Source organism: Triticum aestivum, chromosome 6B (genome assembly GCF_018294505.1).
Source record: "Triticum aestivum cultivar Chinese Spring chromosome 6B, IWGSC CS RefSeq v2.1, whole genome shotgun sequence".
Taxonomy (NCBI): domain Eukaryota; kingdom Viridiplantae; phylum Streptophyta; class Magnoliopsida; order Poales; family Poaceae; genus Triticum; species Triticum aestivum.
Genome location: NC_057810.1, coordinates 98497397 through 98516353, shown reverse-complemented (window position 1 = coordinate 98516353; position 18957 = coordinate 98497397).

Genomic DNA, 18957 nt, shown 5'->3' with positions numbered 1-18957 from the left:
AGATGTTCAAAATGTATAAAAAAATTGTTCAGAGCATGTTTTTGTTCATATCTATATTTTTTGTTCACATGTGTATTAATGTTTTCATATATGCAAAAGATAGATTTTTTGCAAAGTTAGGATTTTTTTTCTGTTCATAGATTTTTTTGGTGATATTAATTATTGTAGAATATGCAAATGTTTGTATATTCATACGAACAATGCATTAGGCAAAACCTTTGTTTTTTTCGAAATTTTCTATTTGAACATTTTTTTTAAAAACAAGCAATACTAAAAGAATGAGAGAAAAAAGGAAAATAAGAAGAGGAAGAAAGCAGAAGAAGAGGAGAGGAAGAAGAGGAGAAATAAATAAGAAGAGGAAAAATAAGAAAAAGAAGAGGAGAAGAAGAAAGGAATAGAGGAGAAGAAGAAAAATAGAAGATTTTCTATTTTTCTTCTTCTCCTCTATTCCTTTCTCTATTTTTCTTCTTCTCCTCTATTCCTTTCTCTATTTTTCTTCTTCTCCTCTATTCCTTTCTTCTTCTCCTCTTTTTTTTTCTTCTTTTTTTTTCTTCTTCTTCTTCCTTCTTCCTTCTTCCTTCTTCCTCTTTTCTTCCTTTTCCTTATTTTCCTTTCTCGAGGGAGAAGAAGAAAAAGAAGAGGAGAAGAAGAAGAAAGGAATAGAGGAGAAAGAAAAAACTTCAACACGAGGGGGGGGGTACTGATACCCCCTCCCCGATAACATTATTTTCCCATGTATATGTATGTCGCGTCGTTGTCGATATAACCCCCTCGAGATAACTTCGACATGAGGGTCGGTCGATATATATATATCCCCTCTCGACCGTGATAACTTATACAATGGCAGCACCCCCCTCGGCCCTCTCACTCGACCAAAACTCTCGAGGACACCCAAACCTTAGAGAGAAAACGATGTTGGTCTCCCACCCCCTCCCGCCGCGCCCCTACCCGACAAATTAACTCTCGAGGCCACCCAAATTTACCAAGTTAAAAGAGCGTTGTCGTTGAGGCCACCACAAACCCTTGAAGCGTTGTGTCGAGGCGACCCCAAACCCTAGAGAAGTAGCGTCGAGGCCACTAACATGATTCCTTATTGTGATTAGCTAGCTAGTTCTACGTTTGCCACTAAAAGATATATATCCATCTGTACCATGTTTGAATAATAATTGACATGTTGTAAATATTTGCAGAAACTATGGAGCACTCCCGAGACGAAGAAACAGAAGCGATGTTGGGGGACATAATCGCACAAGGAAGTGATGGAGTTGCATCATTTCTCAACGACACCGATGGTCAGGAAGGACTGGGTGAAGAAGAGGGCTATGTTCATGATGGCTTCGGCCCATTAATGCCGGTACAAGAAGAGGACTATGTTCATGATGGCTCCGGTGACACAATGGAGGTACAAGAAGGAGACCGTGCTGACTGCTCCGGTGACCGAACCGAGTCCGGCCAGGTATATATATATTAGTTAAGCCCGTGCTGACTAGTTAATTGATGCATCCACTATTTTGGTATATGTACACATATTAATTACTCTCGTCTTTCTTCCTTATAATTTCTAGCCCTCCGGATCAAGCACAACTTTGGTAAGGAGACGAGGCCCGAAGAAAAAATTGAGCTCGGATGAAAAGTTTGAGATCATAGAAATTGCGCCCGACGGCGAACCGATTGAACCCATCCGGACAAAGAACGCATTTTCTGCTCAGTGCGGGGTTCTTGTTAGGGACAAGATCCCGATCAGCATCCAGCAATGGTATAAGCCTAAGGAGGAAGACCCTGAGGTGTCTTATGTCAATGATATGCAGAAAGAAGATCTTTGGACTCAGTTGAAGGCGAATTTCACCCTACCGCCAGAGGAGGATCCGGAGAAGCCAGTTAAAGAGCAATTAATCAAGTCTTGTGCTCTTAAGAAGATGGCAACCCTATTCAGGAGGTGGAGGAAAGAGCTGAACAAGTTTGTCGACCAAAAAAAGACACCAGAATTCATCGGCAAATATGAGAAGATCAAAGATCACTGGCCCGCATTTGTGGCCCACAAGACATCAGAAAAGAGCAAGAAGATGTCGGCGACAAACAAGCAAAATGCTGTGAAGAAGATGCTTCACCATCGCACGGGGTCAGGTGGCTACCTCAAAGCCCGGCCTAAGTGGTCCAAGGTTGAGCATGATCTGCTTGAAAAAGGGATCGAACCAGAGACAATGTACTGGCCAGACCGTTGCCGGACTTGGTTCTTAGGGGCTGGCGGAACCTTGGACCCTGTATCAGGGAAGTGCCATTGGATGGACGAGCAACTGCAAATACCAGTCAAGAACCTTCGACACTATATCGATGCAGCGCAGCGAGGGACATTCGTTCCAGACAGGGAGAAGGACGAGCTCACAATGGCCCTCGGGAATCCTGAGCACCCTGGACGGACACGAGGCACGCCAGGCTCCATTCCGTGGAAGGTTGGTTTTCCGGACGCAGGGGGTTACAAAACCCATGAGAGGAGGAAGAAACTGGAGCAGGGCCAACTGCAGGCGCTGCACGAAAGGGTAATGGGGCTAGAGGAACGAGAAGGGGAACGAGAAGCAGCAGATCGCAGCAAACAACCTGCTGAAGCTTCCCCCGAAGCTACCCCGCCATCTCAGCGGAGAAGCAGCGTGGCTTCCACCAAGCTGCTTCAGCCAGAGCATGTCTTGACGGCTCCTGCCAGCTATCCCGTGGATGAGATCACGGAGTCTCAAAATTGCCACATTATGGCGCGATGGATGAATTTGAAGGTCAAGGCGGCTGTTGGCCAAGTTTATCCTAGTGGACCCGGCACAACTTATCACTGCCAGCCGATTCCAGACGGATATGCTAAGGTGATGGTGGATGAAATAACGGAGGGATTTGAGGACCTCCTGCTTGACCACCCTACCGGTGAAGGGGAGACTAGGCTGGGTTCTGCTCTGAAGACTCCATGCCTATGGCGGAAGGAGCTCATCAACCTTCCGAACTGGACGCCTCCGCCTCCTCCTCTTCCTCCGGCGAGTCAGGGCACTCCGCCTCCTCCACCGCCTCCTCCTCCGGCGAGTGACGATCAGGGCACGCGTGGCGGCACTCCGCCTCCTTCTCCGGCGCGTGGCGGCACTCCGCCTCCTTCTCCGCCTGCGCCGGCGCTCCTGAGCAGCCAGCAGCCTCCTTCTTCTCCACCTCGCCAGCAAGGGCGGAAGAGACCCGCCGCCGCCCCGGCTGCTCCGGCGCATCGTAGTACTTCTCCTCCACCTCATAAGCAAGCACGAAAGAAGACAGATGCCGCAGCCGCTTCGTCTGCTCCGACGACTAGCAGCACAACCAGAGGCGGGAGGCAATACAGATACGGTCCACCTCTAAAGCCTCTAGAGAAGTTACCGTATGAGAGGACCGAGGAGGAAAACGATACGATCGTGCGGACCCACGTGAAGGAGTTCTTTGAAGGGGTGAAAGCAAAGAGACATCCACCTCCGGAGGAGAAGGTAGATCCGGTGAAAGCAAAGTGCACTCTCGATGCCCTGAGGAAACCGGCAAAGTCTCTGCCGAGAACCAACTATGAGCGCATTACTGAATAGACATATCTCCAAGCGGAGCGGTCGGGAAGTACTGTCAGACATCAAAGAGCAAGAGAACGATCAGCTGCGAAATAATTGACCAGCTCGGCGAACAAGCAAACCAATCATGCCCCCCGCTCAATGTGTCTAGCGGCAACATCATCGCTAATGTTCCGGGTATGGTGGCCAGTTATGGCAATCTACAAGATTACCTGCCTGACGATGCACTTCCTGATTTCACGAAGGTGGAAGAACACAGATACGAGTATGGGAAGCCTCTCGTCAAAGATGAAAAATCTCTAACAACGATGATGCGAAGATTCCATACTTGGTACATGGAAACCTGCAGAGAGTCTGGGGGACGAATACTTTGTATCTGAGAATTAAAGAGGAGCACGACCTCGTTGGAAATGATCTGTTGCCTGTTCCATTTGAGGAGTTCTTCGAGTTCTTCAATCAAAAGGCCCTCGATAAATTAACGGTCTTTTGCTACTGCCTGTAAGTACTATTTTTGTCATTAAGTCTCTATATATAGCTCGGCTCTTTCATTGCATGTATTTATAATTAATTATCCTTAATATATTATTGTCACATCCTAGTTAGCCATGCATTAGAGTGTTGCATCATGTTTACTCTTTCACCAGAAACTTGAAATGGGGATCTGTGAAACCCTCAGAATCATTTTGAAAATGACCCAAATAAAAATTTCTCCAAAAGGGTCCAAGAAAATGCTCATGTTGCTCTTTGAAAATATTGGACAGAGATAAAAATCAAACCAATATTTTTAAGAGCTCATAGGCATTTATTTTGGGCATTTGGAATTAATGCATAAATATTTGCATTGGAAATATATTACTTATATATATTAATATATGTCCAAATATTATGCCATATATAAAGGAGCTCTGGAATAATATATATAGCTCCTGCAAAAATTGGCATAAGTTAAATAAATGATTTAATATATTATTTAAATCAAAACAAATGTCAGAAATTAGAAAACAGAAAATAATTAACAGGAGGAGCTTACCTGGGCTCCTCCACTGTGCGGCCCAGCCAGCTGGCTGGCCCAGCCAGCAGCCGGCCCAGCCCACCTCCCTCCTCTATCGTCTTCGTCCCGACAGAGGGAGGGGAGTGTGGCCGGCGCGCGCGCGCGCCACCGCACCACGCCACCTCTCTCCCTGCCTGCCTGCCCTCCCCTCCTCGCCTCGATGTCCCTGGACGACGCCACGCCTCCCCCCTGCTCTCTCTCACTCTCCCTCGGCTCTTCCCTCCTCTCCCTCGCTCTCTCTTTCACACGGCCGAACACCACCGTCGCCGCCGTTCGCCACAGCAGCCGTCCCCGGCCACCCCTCGCTCCCCCGACTAGCTCAGGAGCTCCGCCTCGACCCCCTCTTCCTTCCCACCGCTCCACGGGTCTCCGGAAGCCCTGCATCGCCGCCACGTCGCCGTTCCCCTCTTCGGGCTCCGACCATCGTCGCCGTCAAATTTGCCGTCTCCAGCGCGTCCCCGAGCCCGCTAACCATCCCTGCAGCTCCGCGGTGAGCCCCCGAGTCGTTTCCCCCTTCTCCCCTGGTCTCGTTCGATCTCTAGGCCCTAGCCCCACCTTGGCCGAGAGCTCCACGCCGCCGGCGATGTCGCTGTCATGGCCACAGTCACCGTAGCACCCAACCGAGCACACTATCGTGCTCCACACCTCACTAGGAGCACGCAGCACGCACTAACGCCTCCCCTAACCCCCTGCAACACCGATCCCGACCGCACCCGAACTCCGGCGGCCGCAGCCGAGCTCGCCGTCGTCGACTCCGGCCACCCCAGGCCCAGCCACGGCCACCGTTCGACGCGCGGGAGCAAGAGCTTTCCAACGAGCCCAAGCACGGCCTCGCCCGTGCCCTGTAGCGCGATCCCGCGTCGCGCCGCCGTCTCGGGCCTCGCCGGCGTCACGTCGCCGGTGGGTTTGACCCACTTTGACCACGGCAGGACCCCCCCTGAGTCCCTGACAGGTGGGCCCAGCCCTGTAGCTAATTAGGATTAGTGCTAACCACTAATGGTTAACCCCCTGACACTGACAGTGGGCCCCCAGCGCCACTAACCCCTAATTAGGATTAAACTAACCCTGTTTAACCCCCCTGTCACTGACGTGTGGACCCCACACATCAGGTTTGACTCCAGACAGCCGCAGTTGACCACTGACGTCATGCTGACGTCATGCTGGCGCAATAATTATAATTTCTGGATTTTATTTAAATCAGGAAATTCCAGAATATTATTTAAACTTCAAAAATTCATAACTTTTATTCTGTAACTCCAAATTGGACAAATTATATATGAAAAATGATCAGAAAAATCCAATCTATCCATCTGTACTATTTTCATGCATGATCAAACAAGTTAAATTGATGTTTCAAGCAGAACAAGGAAAAGCACTTTAAAAGGCCATGTTTGAGTTTGAAATTTGAATCTTTGATTCAAATTTGTTCAAACCCTTCTGGTTTTAGTTGCATTAGCCCAACACACTCATATTGCCATGTTTCATGCATGCATCATATTGTCGCACATTGTTTGGTGATGGTTGTGTATCGGTGTCCTTTGCAACAGGTTCTGCCTCCGAGGAGTACCGTGATTACCCTAACGAAGAACCGTATCAGTGCATCGAACCATCAGGCAAGCAACCAACCATTGATCATATCGATACAATCCCATGTTCTCGCTCCTGCTCTCTTTTACTGCATTAAGACAACACGTTTCAAACTGCTGTGTGCTACGGTAGTTGAACCCATTTCCTCTGCATGACTTGTCATTGCCACAGTAACTAGATGAAACCCGCTAGCATGTGTAGGAGTTGATTGAGCCATATGTATGTGTTGTTCCTACCTTGCTATGCCTGCTATGCTTAGAGTCGTGTCAGGTCTGGTTCATCTGGGTGATGGGCTAGAGTGAAATGATTATGTCGGTAATGTGAGTGGTGTGGTGAACACGATTTGGTAAAGGTATCGATGAGAGGCCATGTAGGAGTACATGGTGGGTTGTTTCATTGAAGCCGACCTTAAGCACTGAGATCTGTATGTGTGATTTAAGATACAGCTACTACCATGCATTGGGCCCTCAAATATGACCCCGCTCGACTTCTTATTCACCCTAGCTCTCTGTCCAGGAGTTGCAAGTAGTTTCTGGTGTTTGTAGCCTACTGGAGGCCGTGGACAGCGCTGACCGTAGGGGTGGGCTGTGATGCGGTAGGTACGTGGCCGGGTGTACCGAATACCCATTAGGTATCTCGGGAACCTTGTTCACATCGTTCGGGGCCGTATGGGAAACCTCGGCCGGACTCCCTGCGGATGGAACCTGAATAGGCGATAAACCTGGACTAGAGGCTTAAGTGTTTAGGTAGGTCGTGGTCTACACCCACGTCGGCTTTCGCTTGAAGTCTGCCGAGCACATGTCGTGTGCAGACGCTAAGTGGTGGAAACATGTATGAAGAAGTACACCCCTGCAGGGTTATCATAATCTATTCGAATAGCCGCGTCCGCGGTAAAGGACTACTTGGTTGCCGATACAGTTCATAGACAAGTAAATGGAAACTACTAAAAGCCTCAAGATAAGTGTGAGTGCCGAGGATGGCTCTTCCGTAGGAAGACGGAGGTGGATCCTCGGTAGTGTATTGAAGTGGTGAGTAGTGGACTCGTGTGCGCAAAACCATTTCAAATTGAAGTATCGTAGGATAGCCTAGCCAAGAGTCAAAGCTGGCTTGCTGCAATAACTCCACCAACCCTTCTTGATACTATGCATGTATGTAGGATCTGATGTAAGTCTTGCTGAGTACCTTTGTACTCATGTTGCTATAATCTACATTTTTACAGAAGACGCTGCAACCCCTTCTGATGGGTTCTATGTAGACGTTGACATCAACGAGTAGGCTAAAGACCCAGGTGGTGACCCTGAGCTTGTGATGGACCACGTAGTATAGTTAGGCTTTCCAAGCCTCTTTTGTTTTACTAATTGTCTGTACTCAGACAATGTACTTCCGCTGCTGGTTTGTATGACTGTATGACTTGTATGTTGGGTCGTGAGACCCGTACCTTTGTGTATGTTATGTATGGCTCCCTGAGCCTTAAATAAAGTACTTGTGTCGTAGAGTCATGTTGTGATGCTTCGTTGTATTTGCACATATCGAGCATATTGTGTGTATGATTGAAATGCTTGGTATGTGTGGGATCTGACTATCTAGTTGTTTATCTTTAGTAGCCTCTCTTACCGGGAAATGTCTCCTAGTGTTACCGCTGAGCCATGGTAGCTTGCTACTGCTCTGGAACACTTAGGCTGGCCGACATGTGTCCTTCTTCGTTCCTGTGTCTGTCCCTTCGGGGAAATGTCACGCTTTGAGTACCGGAGTCCTGTTAGCCCGCTACAGCCCGGTTTACCGGAGTCCTGCTAGCCCAGTGCTACAGCCCGGACCCACTTGCTGATGACCGACACGTTCGAAGCTGGGTCATGGATGCCTGTCCCTGTAAGTCTGTGCCGCTTTGGGTTTACGACTAGTCATGTCAGCCCGGGCTCCTTATCATATGGATGCTAGCGACACTATCATATACGTGAGCCAAAAGGCGCAAACGGTCCCGGGAAAAGGTAAGACGACACCCGTGGGGATACCGTGCGTGAGGCCGCAAAGTGATATGAGGTGTTACCGGCTAGATCGATGTGACATCGAGTCGGGGTCCTGACAATTATGCAGATTGAAGATCGTCAAGTGCAAAAAACAAGAAATTTATGATATTGGGTTCATTAACACAAATATCATAGATGAATTTCCGGTTGAAAAGGACGTCAAAGAGGCCAAGGACAACTTGCTACAATCGTTGATCAAAAATCAAAACAAAGATACCATACTCTTTCCTTACAACAGCAAGTGAGTGTTACTGTTGTTTGCATATTCGGTTCCCTTATTACTTGAGCGAGGTTATAGTAATGTAATTGATGAGTTATGCATGCATGCGCACGTACCACTATATTCTTCTGCAGATTAAGCTTGAGCGTGGACTAGTAACCGTCTTAGACTCGAGACGGAAAGATCCCAAAACCTATGCGGACATGACTGAAATGCTCAGCAAGTAAGTTCAATCGATCATTATCGCACCATATCGGCAACTTTTTGTTCATTTCCTGATATCTCAAGTAATAATAATTATTTTATTTGTCTTGCAGGGTTTGGAAATAGTTCACCGCAGAAGCTCCGGGACTGCCGAAGGAGCTGCAATATACATACCCGAAAGTAAGCACTACTGGCTAGCTAGTTGCGCGCATCTCCCGTTGATTCTATAGCTATACTTTCATCAATGCCATTTATAATGCTTCATTATCAGTTTGATTGACCTCTATTTCTCGTAAAGTGCTAGTGGCAGGAACAAGGGAATGATTTCTGTGGATACTACGTGTGCGAGTTCATCCACACCGTGACTTTGAAAAACAAGCGGGGCTACACTCAAAGACAATATGAAGTGCGTAAGCAATAATATTCACAATTTCATTTTATTACACCATCATTTCTATTGAGTTTCATTCATATATATGTATTAATTAACCCCCTTCTTCAAATTAGACGTGGCAGATGCGGAATGAACTCCTAGAACCAGATCGCATGAAAGCAATTCAAGAGGAATTGGCGGGATTCTTTCTTGACCACGTCATCAATAAAGCCGGAGAATACCATGTGGAAGTTGATTTCAAATGCTAGGGGACTGTAATTGAGAGATTTTACATATTGTACATGTATGTAGCCAGTAGCGTCGGATGTACATGATACGAAAACTTGTTGTTCGGCCAATCTCTCAGAGAAGGAGATGTCGATTGATCATTTCTCTCGGTATGCATGACGAACTTCTGTACTCAATGGTTCCCTTCATTTTCTTACTAGCTAGTGTGTCGAGGGCTATATGTATATAGTACGTAGCGTCGACCAAGCACGGACATAAGAGAGGACACTTCTCTCTATTAATTAGCTAGCTAACACAATATATGAAACACCTAAATTAACCCCCAAAACCCCCAACCCCCCTGAGGGAGTCATGGACTAGGGGGTGTTCGGATAGCCAAACTATCATCTTCGGCCGGACTCCTGAACTATGAAGATACAAGATTGAAGACTCCGTCCCATGTCTGGATGGGACTTTCCTTGGCGTGGAAGGCAAGCTTGGCGATACGGATATGTAGATCTCCTACCATTGTAACCGACTCTGTGTAACCCTAACCCTCTCCGGTGTCTATATAAACCGGAGGGTTTTAGTCCGTAGGACGAAGAACAATCATACCATAGGCTAGCTTCTAGAGTTTAGCCTCTCTGATCTCGTGGTAGATCCACTCTTGTACTACCCATATCATCAATATCAATCAAGCAGGAGTAGGGTTTTACCTCCACCGAGAAGGCCCGAACCTGGGTAAAAACATCGTGTCCCTTGTCTCCTGTTACCATCCGCCTAGACGCACAATTCGGGACACCCTACCCGAGATCCGCCGGTTTTGACACCGACAGCCCCCAATCAAGCCCTTTGTTGACCCATGACGCCAGCCATTGTGGAGGACCCGTGCGAAAGGCAGGTGGCGCCACCCATCTGGTGCCCCTGGGAGCGGTGATATAGAACCACTCATGTTGCCACAAACCAAGCTCCTCTTGAAAAGAGCCCTCGGGCCATGGGGCGTCAACACTCTTGCTTATAACAGCCCCTCCGCACTCTGCCTGCTACCCCTCGATCATCTTCGGCTCCACATTGAAGGTCTTGAGCCACAATCCGAAGTGAGGGGTAATGCGGAGGAAGGCTTCGCATCCAACAATGAACGATGAGATGTGGAGGATGGACTCCGGATCCAAGTCGTGGAATTCCAGCCCATAGTAAAACATGAGCCCCCTAACGAAGGGGTCCGTCGGGAAGCCTAAACCCCGAAGGAAGTGAGACACGAACACCACGCTCTCACCAGGCTCGGGAGTAGGAATAACCTGCCCTTGGGCAGGCAGCCTATGCGAAATTTTGCCGGTTAGATACCTGGCGTCTCTCAGCTTTAGCACATCTTCTTCCATGACGGAAGAAGGCATCCACCGGCCTTGCAGGTCGGAGCCGGACATCGTTGAAGGTCCGAAGCGCCTGAATCTGAAGCTTTGGGTGTTGGAACTCGAGGCGAGGGGCGGATTCGATTGAGATTGAAAGAAAGGAGCGGGGCTTGGTCTCGTTATAAAGAGGTTGAATACCAAGAGCCCTCCCCGTGGCCGTTTAGGACTCACCCTCGATAGAGGAGGCATGCCAACAGGCGTGGTTGGGTTACCCACGCCCATATTGATGAGAATCCCAGAATAAGGGGACACGATCTCTGCTTTGACAAGACGTGCCAAGGAAACAGCCTCGCTAAACGCGCTGAGGTGGAACAGTAAAAACGATTCGAATAAAGGCTTGGCCGTGGTGTGATGTCATGCCACGGAATACGTCAGCAGATTGAACTTGTGTAAATGTTATTCTCTCTATGGTGGTATGTGGAACTTATTTTGCAGAGCCAGACACTATCCTTGTGTTCAAAATCTTCTATGAAGTATTCGGAACCCGCCTTGCAATGCCGAAGACAATATGCGCGCCTGACTCGTCGTCATTGAAGCCTGGTTCAGGGGCTACTGAGGGAGTCCTAGACTAGGGGGTGTCCGGATAGCCGAACTATCATCTTGGGCCGAACTCCTGGACTATGAAGATACAAGATTGAAGACTCCGTCCCGTGTCTGGATGGGACTTTCCTTGGCGTGGAAGGCAAGCTTGGCGATACGGATATGTAGATCTCCTACCATTGTAACCGACTCTGTGTAACCCTAACCCTCTCCGGTGTCTATATAAACCGGAGGGTTTTGGTCCGTAGGACGAAGAACAATCATACCATAGGCTAGCTTCTAGGGTTTAGCCTCTCTGATCTCGTGGTAGACCTACTCTTGTACTACCCATATGACCAATATTAATCAAGCAGGAGTAGGGTTTTACCTCCACTGAGAGGGCCCGAACCTGGGTAAAAACATCGTGTCCCTTGTCTCCTGTTACCATCCGCCTAGACGCACAGTTCGGGACCCCCTACCCGAGATCCGCTGGTTTTGACACCGACACCCCCCCTTTCAAAAATAAACAAAAACCCCAGCCACTGGAATTGTGACGTGTGGATGCCTTTTGGTCCCAGTTGGTGCCACCAACCGGGACCAAAGTCCCCCCTGCCAGGGCTCGGCGCACCGGCCACGTGGAGGACCATCTGTCCCGGTTCGTGTTTGAACTGGGACTAAAGGGTGGTGGTATTAGTAACGACCCATTAGTCCCGGTTCATGAACCGGGACTAAAGGCCCTTACGAACCGGGACAAATGCCCCCTTTTCCACTAGTGATGGCATCGCCGGCTAGCCCATGTCGGCATGAGAAATCTTCAAGATCTCTTAAAGGAGAATCACATCCTTGGACTAACCAATGTCTCTTTTGAGAAAGATCGTGTGTGTAGTGCATGCATAGCCGGGAAGCAACATCAATCAAAGCATCCACCCAAGAACATTGTGTCTACTTCAAGGCCCCTGGAGCTCCTTCATGTGGATCTTTTTGGTCCTCCTTCATGGGATAGTCTTGGTGGGAAAAAGTATGGACTTGTCATTGTTGATGATTACTCAAGATATACATGGGTGTTTTTCCTCAAATCCAAGGACGAGACGAAGATCACCTTCATTGATTTTGCCAAGCAAGCACAACACAAGTTTGACAAGGAGATCTTGGCAATAAGAAGTGACAATGGCTCCGAGTTCAAGAACTATACCTTGGAAGAATTCCTTAGTGATGAAGGGATTGAGCATCACTATTCAGCTCCATACACTCCTCAGCAAAATGGTGTAGCCGAAAGGAAGAACCGTACACTTGTGGAGATGGCAAGGTCCATGTTGGATGAATACAAGTCACCACATAGTTTTTGGGCCGAAACTGTCAACACTGCATGTCATGCATCAAACCGTCTCTTCCTCCGTACTATATGGAAAAGACTCCATATGAGCTCCTAACTGGGAACAAGCCAAATGTCAATTACTTTCATGTATTTGGGTGCAAATGTTTCATCCTCAACAAAAGAGAATGGTTAGGAAAATTTCAATCCAAAACAATTGAGGGCATATTTGTTGGCTATGGATCAAACTCTCATGCCTATAGAGTCTACAACAAATCCAATGGATGTGTTGTAGAAACTTGTGACATGGTGTTTGATGAATTTAATGGCTCCCGTGGGGAGCAAGTTGATCTAAGTGATGCAGGTGAAGAAGATTCTTCTCAAGATATTTTGACCATGGGTGTTGGCGCACTTCTTCCTATGGAACAAGAACCTCATGATGATGAAGATGAAGATGGAAGGTTCACACATCATCAAACTACTTCAAAACCCATACCATCACAAGTTCCTATTGCTCAACCGATGCCTTTAGCCCAAGTAGAAGAAGATGATCAAGCTCCTCTTCATGATAATCTTCAAGAACAAGATCATCATCAAGGGCAAGAACAAGAAAGTCCAATCATTGATGATGAACCTCAACAAATGCAATATGAACAAGAAGATCTTCCTCTACACATTAATGATCCATATGTTGAGGACGTGGATGATGGGCATGAAGTTGAACCTCGAGAAACTCTAACCTTCATCATGCCTCAAGTGGCCGGTTCTGTTGATGTTGAAAAAATTCTCACCGGCATATCGGAAGGTAGAGTCACTCATAAATAGTTGACTAACTTTTGTGCTCACTTCTCGTTTGTGTCTAGTGTTGAACCTCTCAAGGTACAAGATGCATTGATGGACAACGATTGGCTCATTGCTATGCAAGAAGAGTTGAATAGTTTTGAACGCAACCAAGTGTGGTCATTAGTCAAGAGGCCAACTACGGAACACAATGTCACTGGAACAAAATGGATTTTCAAGAACAAGCAAGATGAGAATGGTATAATCATTCGCAACAAGGCAAGGTTAGTGGCTCAAGGGTACTCACAAGTTGAAGGTTTGTACTTTGGTGAGACCTTTGCCCTTGTTGCCCGTCTTGAATCCATTCGCATCTTACTTGCATATGCTGCTTTCAATGGATTTATATTGCATCAAATGGATGTAAAGAGTGATTTCCTTAACGGTCCTCTACAAGAAGAAGTATATGTGTTACAACCACCTGGGTTCGTTGATCCCGATCACAAAGACTATGTGTATAAACTTCATAAGGCTCTGTATGGCCTCAAACAAGCACCTCGTGCTTGGTATGATCATCTTAAGAAGTTTTTACTCGATGATGGCTTTGTGAGAGAGGGTTGATCTATCCCACTCTTTTTAATAAGAGGGACAAGGGTGATTTGATCTTATGCCAAATCTATGTAGATGATATAATTTTTGGTTCTCCTAACATTCATTTGTGCAAGAAGTTTGCAGACTCCATGACCAAGAATTTTGAAATGTCACTCAATACGGATTTGAAGTTCTTTCTTGGATTTCAAATTCAACAATTTCAAGAAGGAATTTTCTTGTCTCAAGCAAAATACCTCAAGGATATCCTAGAGAAGTTCGGCATGACTGATGCTAGTCCATGTAAGACACCCATGCCAACCAAAATTGTACTCACTGAAGACACCAACGGTATCCCTTTCGACCCATCTAAATACCGCTCTATGATTGGTTCATTGCTTTATCTTTGTGCATCTAGACCCGACATCATGTTTAGTGTATGCATGTGTGCTAGATTTCAAGCTTCCCCTAGGTAAAGTCATCATAAGGCGGTTAAGCATATTCTTAGATACCTTGTTCACACCCCAAAGTTGGGTCTATGGTACCCCAAGGATGCTAAGTTTGATCTCATTGGGTACATGGATGCGGATTGGGCTGGAGACAAAGTGGATCATAAGTCCACCTCCGGTGCATGTCAATTTCTTGGTCGCTCCCTGGTAAGTTGGTCCTCGAAGAAACAAAATTGTATTGCCCTCTCTACCGCAGAAGCTGAATACATTGCAGCCTGCAGTTGTGCAACTCAACTACTATGGATGAGACAAACCTTGAAGGATTATAGTATCACTTATAGACATGTGCCTCTCCTATGTGATAATGAAACTGCCATCAATATTGCTGAGAACCCCAAGGATCATCTCCGCACCAAGCACATTGATATTAGGTATCACTTCTTGAGAGATCATGTGGAAAAGGGCGATATTCACATCGATCATGTTGGTACAGATTTGCAACTGGCAGATATTTTCACCAAACCATTGGATGAAGCAAGGTTTTATCGACTTAGGCGTGAACTTGGTATCTTGGAGCTTGACAATATTATGTGAAATCTAGCACCCATTCATGCATGAACTTAATGTCGTGCCTTGATGTAGGCATATATCTAGGGGGAGACACTCAACTCATGAGTATCCTCACCCTATGAAATGCATAAAAATAACAAATACTCTCAAAGCTACCATGACATCTAACTATGGTGCTTCCCATGATGGAGTAGTGATCATGCACTCAAAGTTCCAATCTTTCCGTGCCATGTCACGTATACTCATACATGGTGGCAGTACCCACCACTCTTGTCATGAGAACAATATATGAGCGATATATGTTTTATTATTGTTGGCATAGGATACTCTTTGCTTAACAGAAATTCTTACTACATATGGTAATCATCATCTCCTCATCATGATTTGATGCACAAATAATTGTACCCTACTCCTCCTAAAAACTCTTATATGCTTCTGCTCGTCCTTTATGTTACGGACGTCTGTAAAAAGCTCTGTGGTATCTTTTCCTGGGCCAGGCGCCGGATGTCTGTGGATCCCCGGTCGTCCGGACGTTTCTCCGACACCGGACGTCCGTCGCGCTCCGGTCGTCCATAAAAAGCCTTCTTTTTTCCTCAGCACGGTCGTCCGGCCTATCCAGACGTCCGGTCATTTTTTTCCTGGCCCAGGCACCGGACGTCCGTAAATCTCCGGTCGACCGGACGATTTCTAGGGCACCTATATATAGCGTGGGGTGGCTTTTCGGGTCAGTTACCCTAATCCACTCAACCTCTCTCCTCTGTTCGCCACAGCCACCGCCCCTGCCTCGGGGCTCCTCGCTGTGATAGCACGCCGCCCGTGCCCCTCGCCGTGGCTGCTCACCGCTCGGGGCCCTCGCGGTTGGCACGCCACTCGCCATGGCCGCTCGGGTCGCCCCGTCCCCGCTCATGCTCCTCGCCGTTCGTCACGCCGCTCCTTGTGGCCACTCGGCCCGCTGATTGATTAGCTCCGGTCACCGTCTCCCTCCGTGTTCTTCACTCCAAGGTAGCACCCATCTCTTCTTCTCTCATCCATCGATTCGTCGATCTAGTGGTGGGTTGTTGATTTGGGTTTACCTCCTCTTCTAGGTCGGAATGGTGAAGACCAAGAGCACTGCTCGCAAGGACACCCCATCTTGGTCCTCTCGTCCCTCCCATCGTGGTGACTCCGACGATTCCCAAGAACTGACTCATCCTAAGAAGCGTCTTCCTCCTCCTCGCTGGTCTCCAAGCAACGACTCGTCGGAGGGCTCTGACTATGAAGATGAGCTGGCTCATATGGAGCATTGAGAGCCTGTCCGTGTTCGCACCACTGCTCCCAAGCCCGAGACTCGACGGCCCACCTTCGAGCCTCCTCCTCCTCCGTTCGAACCTCACGGTGATGCTCGTCATATCTCACTTGAACCCCCTTTATCACACGACCGTCACGTTAAGCGGTTCAACCTGGTTCCCATTGGCTCCTATCTTAAGTTGCGTCGTGATGTTGATCAATTTACGGTTGCTCGTGATGTAGGGACCCTCGTTTTCGCACTAATGTCCAAGCTGACATTTTTACCACCATCATCATTCCTAAGGGTCTTTCTGTGCATTTGTGCATTGATTTAGAGCATATTCATACTCATCCGGAAAAATATTCCGGGGCTATTGAGCTCATTGAGTCCTCCAATCTTGCTGCCCCATTTACATTTCAACATGACTTTAACCAAGCCGCCATTCATCAATTCTATGACACATGCTTTTTTGGTCCAAATAACACTGTTACTTGATGACCGCCGACACAAGCTCTCGGCGTCTTACTCTCAATTTGTTACTTCCCTTGGTTTTCCTGACACCGGGTTCAAAATTCACAATGATGACCCCGACCATAGACCCAAGGCCCTGATGCATGTGCTGATCTTATCAAAACCATTTCCCAACTTATTGATGATGATAAACATAAGGGTTTAAACCAAGTTTCCATTTGGCACGCTCCTTTCTTCATTATCTATCAATGTGCCATTCGCACCATCTATCCTAAGATGGGTGACAAGGGGTCCTGCAGTAGCTACTGCATCGATCTCATGCATCGCCTCTATATGGCTCCAAAAGGGAAGATCAATGTGCCTCATTTTCTATGGCATGAGATTCTCCTCGCTTTGTTTCAGCACAAGCGGGCCTTTCCTCATGCTCCCTTTCTTCAGGCTTTCATTGAGAGTGTGGCTTCGTTTCCTATTTCCCGCACTCATTTGCATGAGCAATGGGTCATTCCCCCACACATGGCTGATAACTATGTTCCCAAGGAGTCTTCCTCTTCTGCTCATCCGCGCCACACTACTGCTAGCATCCCTCGTTCTGCTCCTTCCGGATCTGCACCTTTGGTCGCATTGCACGCTTTCTTGGGAAGGCCCACTCTGCCTTGATGAAGGCTGTTTCGTTTAACTGCTCCCAAAACCACGATGTTGTCACGCGCCTTATCACTTCCAAGAATGCTCTGAAGACTCGTCTGAGAGACTCCGGAGTGTTCGATGTGAGTGATGATGACCGCCTTCCTGATGAGCCACCATCTGATTTTGGTTTTCCCTAGGGTCCTGAGTGGGCTGAGTTCTTTGACGAGGCTGGTGGCAGTGGTGCACATGATGATGATGATGATGATGATGATGATGATGATGCTCTCTGATGTTGTTATGCACCCGTTTTGGGTATTTGATGCCAAGGGGGAGTAGGCACTATGCATACTATGATATTAGCTTGTTAGCTTGTAATCAAACTCATTGCTATGTTATTGATTAGCTTGTATCGAACTCATGTTATGAGATTGTAGAAACTTATGTTCTATGCTATGAGTAATGAACCTATATGGAGCTTATTGTCTTGATTATCTTGTGTATGAGATTTGGTTGTGCTGGTATATATCATATTGAGGGGGAGCTCTCTCCTTCTTATTCTTTGCTTATTGAGCTCCACAACAAATCCTTTCGATTTTTAAATTTTTAGATTTATGTGTGTGCATATATGTTGTCATCAACTACAAAAATAGGGGAATTGAAAGTGCAATCATGCCCTTAATCATATTTTGATGTTGATGACAACATGTATGTTGGGACTAATCATGTTTATCAAGTATATCTTAGGATTATGTCTCGAAGGCCGTGTGTGGATCATGACTAGGGACAAATGCATATAACTCAAGATTGGAAATACAAGACATTAGCCTTGGCTTTGTTTACGGTTTGTTCTTGAGTATAGGGATCCCGCACTATTAAGAGGGGATCGTTGGAACTAGTGAAAGATTTGCTCAAATCCACAACTCCAGTTATTCTCTCTCTCCGGATGTCCGGTACTCTACGGACGTCCGATCCCTCTCAGCTGTCCGGACGTCTGGCTCTCTAAGGTCGTCCGGTGTTTCACCAACAGAACTTTATTTACGGATTTCCGAACCTCTCCGGACGACCGACACGTCTCGGACGTCCGGTATTTCCACCACAGAACCATATTTACGGATTTCCGGGCCTCTCCGGATGTCCGGGCTCTGGACGACCGACACGTCTCGGACGTCCGTGTGCTGTACACAGCTATATGGCTTAATTGTCCCCAGCGGCCGGCCGACCGATAACTGTCGGACGTCCGGACAGACTTGTGCCACCGGATGTCCGGGGTTGTCCGGACGTCCGACCCCTCCTGTGCACTTAAGTGACTCAAACGGTCACTTTTTCTACACCCACTATATATAGGCTTCTCCATTCCACGGGATAAGGTTGACCATTTCACTTTGAGATTGCCAAGAACACTCTTCACTCTCTCTATCAATCCTCTACACCAAATCCTAGATCCCCAAGGGATTTAGGAACATTTGAGAGAAGTTCTTCAATCAAGTGATAGATCCACTCCTTCACCTTCTTTGCACCAAAGGAATTTGTGATTTGAGAAAATCTTGAGCTTTTCCCCAATGTTCTTATTACTCTTGGAGGTTGGAGACTCCTAGGCAGTAGGAGTCTGCTACGTCTTGAGCTTGGGTTGGTTTTCCTCGAAGAGGAGAGGGTGATGCAGCAAAGTGTAGCGTAAGTATTTCCCTCGGTTTTGAGAACCAAGGTATCAATCCAGTAGGAGGCTCCTCAAA